At 42.1% G+C, this 4776-nt stretch overlaps 1 long non-coding RNA gene across 1 annotated transcript; it reads right to left on the bottom strand.

Moving 5' to 3' along the window:
• Nucleotides 1–244: 244 nt before the first annotated feature.
• LOC147679938 (uncharacterized) lies at nucleotides 245–4563 on the bottom strand. Its single transcript, XR_015300920.1, has 2 exons — nucleotides 4414–4563; nucleotides 245–2128 (listed from the first exon to the last, which is right to left on the bottom strand). It is a non-coding gene; the product is annotated as an uncharacterized LOC147679938 (long non-coding RNA).
• Between the last annotated feature and the right edge of the window lie 213 nt (nucleotides 4564–4776).

The following is a 4776-nucleotide window of genomic DNA, read 5'->3' as shown; positions in this document are numbered from 1 at the left end:
CTCCGTTTAACCTATACATCAAGCCCCTAACTGAAATCCTTAAAGTCGCCCGCATTTTCTACCACATGTATGTAGATGACAAGCAAATCTATATCAAAATTGCCTTTCCTGATGACATTATTATCCTCAATACCACCCTGACAAAAATGCTAAACTGGTGAGTGAGTGGGTGTATTGCTTTGCCCACTTGCGTAATCTGAACTTACGCACACCACTTACTCACAGAGAAACTCCAACACTCCACTGGAGGTAAAAATGAGCTTTATTAATATTGTAGGCAAAGGCAATAAGTCACTGCAACTAAGAAAGTCTTAGGCACCGAGTGAAAGGCAATAAACAATGAATACACCACACTATATACATAAATATGAAACTGTGAATACAGGTATATAAACAGTTAATGTACAAAGCACCTCACCAGATTCATTTGCAGCACCGGAGACTTCAACATCCCTAGGCCAAGCACTAACACCAGGTCGGGAACCCGCAAGACCGGTAGCTCAGGGAGTAATCTCTTCGGGCACCAAAGTTGTCCCGCGAGTGCGTCCACTCCAAGACTGAGTTCCTCAGCTCCACCTCACAGACCCCGCTTTTTATAGCTTAAATCAACCTGTTCGAGAAGCCTCTAGCAGGCGCTCTCGCCCATCTTATTCACAAGTGCTGGCCCTCATCTCTGCATCAGACCCACCCAGACAGACCTGGCCAGATTCTGTTTAGGCGGTGTCGAGGCAAAAGACATTCCTTTCCCACTCTCCGGCCTTGGAGACTGGCACGGCCATCCTCCCTCTGTTCTAGCGATAAGTATGGAATGCATGAAAACACTCTGAAGGTACAACATAACCTCACGAGGCATCCTCACGAGATGCCTCGCACCTGCTTGTACTGGTTTACGTGAATAACATGTTTATGTTGCTGCTAAAGTGTAACTCCAGGTCAAGGCAGCTCAAAATGGAAGTGCGATGCAACAAAATGGAAGATCAGAGCATTGCATGGAATCGAGGTCAACATATGATTTAGCACGTTTAAAATGGCAAATACAACACATTCCACCCCTTGACCTTCGATTCACATATATCAAAAATAAAATCACTGAACTAAAGGCACAGCTATGGCCGCATCTTTTAACTGCAAAATTGGAATTATTGCAAAGTAACTAGCAACTGAATATCATGATTGAAAAACAAAACTATCATTGGGGCACTGTATCTGGTAACTGTAAAAGCAGTATCAATGCATAATAACCAGCAACTAAATAAAATCTAACTGAAGATCTGATTGTTATTAAAACATTGCATGTCTCATTTAAAGGCAAAACCTTAAAAACTACATTGTCAGAGTGAAAGATACAAGACTGTAGGCCATATTTGAAAGAGTGAAAACTGCATTACAAAATCAAAAACATAATCAATAACTCTCGTGTTAAAGTGACTACTCAAAAACATTGAATTCAAATCAGATCATAATGAACTGGTTTTCTCTTTTTGTTCTTTTTACACTTACTGCATTACTTAAAACAATAACTCAGGTGAAATATCTAAAAAATAATTCAGCTTGTGTCATTTGAACCTCTAATAATGAAACTGCAAATTATACTGCCAAGGCAGCCAACTGTAGCTCAGAAAATATCTACTCCGATTGCAGCAAAATGTCTCTACTGAAAAAAAGTGTTCTTTTCTGTGAAAAAAGCAAAACAAAAAACACCACTGTCTCATGTCAGGGTATACAAGCCGTTCTCCTGTGTGAAAGACACACAGCTCTCATGCTATCAAAGTCAGCCTCACTTGAAGGGGACCGTTCCAATTGTAGCACACTCTGCTGATCCCTTCTTCGCTTAGAAAGAAGCAGTCCATTTATGTAGATGACAGCTCTCTGGCATCCATCTTCATCAGTATCCCCTCGACAAGGAAGAACCCCATCTGATCTGGTTCTCCATAGATCATCAGCTCCCGTCTGCCATCAGCCCCAGGACATCACCACCGTCCAGTATGGCTCCAGGCTTGGGGGGTTTGGGGTTCCATTCTCCAAAAAAAATAACAAGCTAAAATAATAAAATAACATAATAAAAGGGGGGGGGGGGTGAGGGCCCATGCATACAGGGAGGGCATCACTTGCACCCCGGCACCGCAATCTGAAACGATAAACAAGTATCACATGTCTTGCGAAAAACTTCAATTCAAAAACACATAATGTTCTTTTTACATCTCTTAAGGTCCCATATTTTATTTCTGTCTGCAAAGCTCTCCTCTAGATCTGGGGAGTAGTTCAAGAATACTACCTGCATTATATCCTCTAAATTTATTTGGGCAAAATCTGATTTTTCTTTCACAGTCAGAGGGGCTGGGGAAGTCCCTTCACACCCTTCTCACTCCTTGCTAGCAGACCCCCTCCCTTCGGAGATGTCCGCGTCCCAGGGCTGGCTCAATTTCAACCCTAACAGAGCCTGCTCTCTGCCTCGCAACCCTCCCTTCAAGGAGCTCACATTCCAAGAGAGAAGCGCCTGCCAATTTCTGTCTGCCCTGCCTACCTCCTCATAGGGAGGGGCATGATGGTGATGAAGCCTGCACCTTTGCAAGCCTCCCTCTCTTTCCTATTAAAGGAAGCTTCACAGTCTGACGAGTAGAATCCCCCCTCCTTTACACTGAGCTCTTCCGCTGACACAATTTGGGTGCTCGCCAAACATAACAAGCAGAGAAGACTCTGCTCCTGTACTCGCTTTTGAGCCCCGCCTTCACAAAATGCTCCGAGGCAGGCTGTGCTATCTTTTTCTTCAAGATCAAAGCCTGTCAGTTCCCAGCCATTCACAACCTAAAAGCTGTGGAATTTTCCCTTCTTAAATGGAACAGCATGATGTTAAAAAACCCTTTCTTTCGTCTAAGACAAAAACAGACTCAACCTCTTTTGACCTCCATCAACACCCTGCGTTCTATTTCTAAATGTTCTGCTCTTCTGTTTACCTAATTCAGGCAAATTTAAACTATCATGTATAAAACATTGGCAACCTTAAAAAGTCACATACAAAGTCTCACTGTACTTCTGTAACAATATCTGGGACAGCAACAGTCAAAGAAGGTATATGTTTGTTTAATTTGTAACAGTCAACTGTCATGGGCAAAGAATTATCACATTTGTGCCCCAGCTACATAAAATCATTTTAAACATTAGTTATTGGGGTCACCAACCCTGCTTCTGTGAAATCCTACCAAACTTCTTTTCTGTCTATATGGGCCATTTTACAACTAGTGCGACCTCCCATAAGCAAATCACATTTTCTCTCAAACTGTTCTGTCCAGTATCTTTTAGTGTGCACAAGCACAGATTCATGGGCATTTGTTCTGCATCTAAATTGAAAAGTCCCTGCACTTCACTGTAGCTAAAATGGGCACATTGGTTTTGGGTAATATCCCAAAATACATTTTTAAACCTTTTAATTAACCAGTCATACACACTCTGCTGTTGTACACTTTCAAAAACATATGGGTACATTTCTCTTTTAAAGCACAGTTCATCATACACTGTTGGGTCTGATTTATTTCCACCACTGGTGATCGTTAATTCTAAAACACGGGTCTTCTTATCTTTCCTTTCTGACTGAAAACCCTCTTCAGAAGAATTAATTAAAACAGCCTGTGTAATTGGCAACCTGACTAGATTTTCTGTAACATTTTTCACATGTAAATCATGCACATTTAATTCTGTTGTCAAAGGAATATTTTCACACTGGGCATCAATTAACATTTCCTTCAACTCTTTTTGCAAATGCTCAAATTGTGGACGCATGTTAAACAACACATTAAAAATAACCCCACTATCTATGTCTGAAATGTCATCCCACCTTTCAGGGTTATATTCTGAGATGTTACATTCGCGTTGCAGCTGCGCACATTTTAAATGCATCTTTTACTGAACACTTTTAAAGGGATCCAGCCCTTTCTGCCTAATGTAAAAAAGCTATTCACAAGCCCTTTATACAAAACACATTTAAACACAAAGCAATTCTCGTTCAACCAAACACAATTAGCTCACTCCTGAGCCAGAATACCATATGGGCTACCCCCATGCAAATAAATCAACTGATATCTGAGAGTCTGCTTTCCATTACTGAAAAAAAAAACAATATTTCCCCTTTTAAATCAACGTTCATATCCTGCAACCGACTACGCCAAAATGTATTGCTTTGCCCACTTGCGTAATCTGAACTTACGCACACCACTTACTCACAGAGAAACTCCAACACTCCACTCGAGGTAAAAATGAGCTTTATTAATATTGTAGGCAAAGGCAATAAGTCACTGCAACTAAGAAAGTCTTAGGCACCGAGTGAAAGGCAATAAACAATGAATACACCACACTATATACATAAATATGAAACTGTGAATACAGGTATATAAACAGTTAATGTACAAAGCACCTCACCAGATTCATTTGCAGCACCGGAGACTTCAACATCCCTAGGCCAAGCACTAACACCAGGTCGGGAACCCGCAAGACCGGTACCTCAGGGAGTAATCTCTTCGGGCACCAAAGTTGTCCCGCGAGTGCGTCCACTCCAAGACTGAGTTCCTCAGCTCCACCTCACATACCCCGCTTTTTACAGCTTACATCAACCTGTTCGAGAAGCCTCTAGCAGGCGCTCTCGCCCATCTTATTCACAAGTGCTGGCCCTCATCTCTGCATCAGACCCACCCAGACAGACCTGGCCAGATTCTGTTTAGGCGGTGTCGAGGCAAAAGACATTCCTTTCCCACTCTCCGGCCTTGGAGACTGGCACGGCCATCC

Source organism: Lissotriton vulgaris, chromosome 11, assembly GCF_964263255.1.
Source record: "Lissotriton vulgaris chromosome 11, aLisVul1.2, whole genome shotgun sequence".
Taxonomy (NCBI): Eukaryota; Metazoa; Chordata; class Amphibia; order Caudata; family Salamandridae; genus Lissotriton; species Lissotriton vulgaris.
Note: the sequence above shows the minus strand (reverse complement) of the source record. Positions and strands in the feature narration are given on the sequence as shown.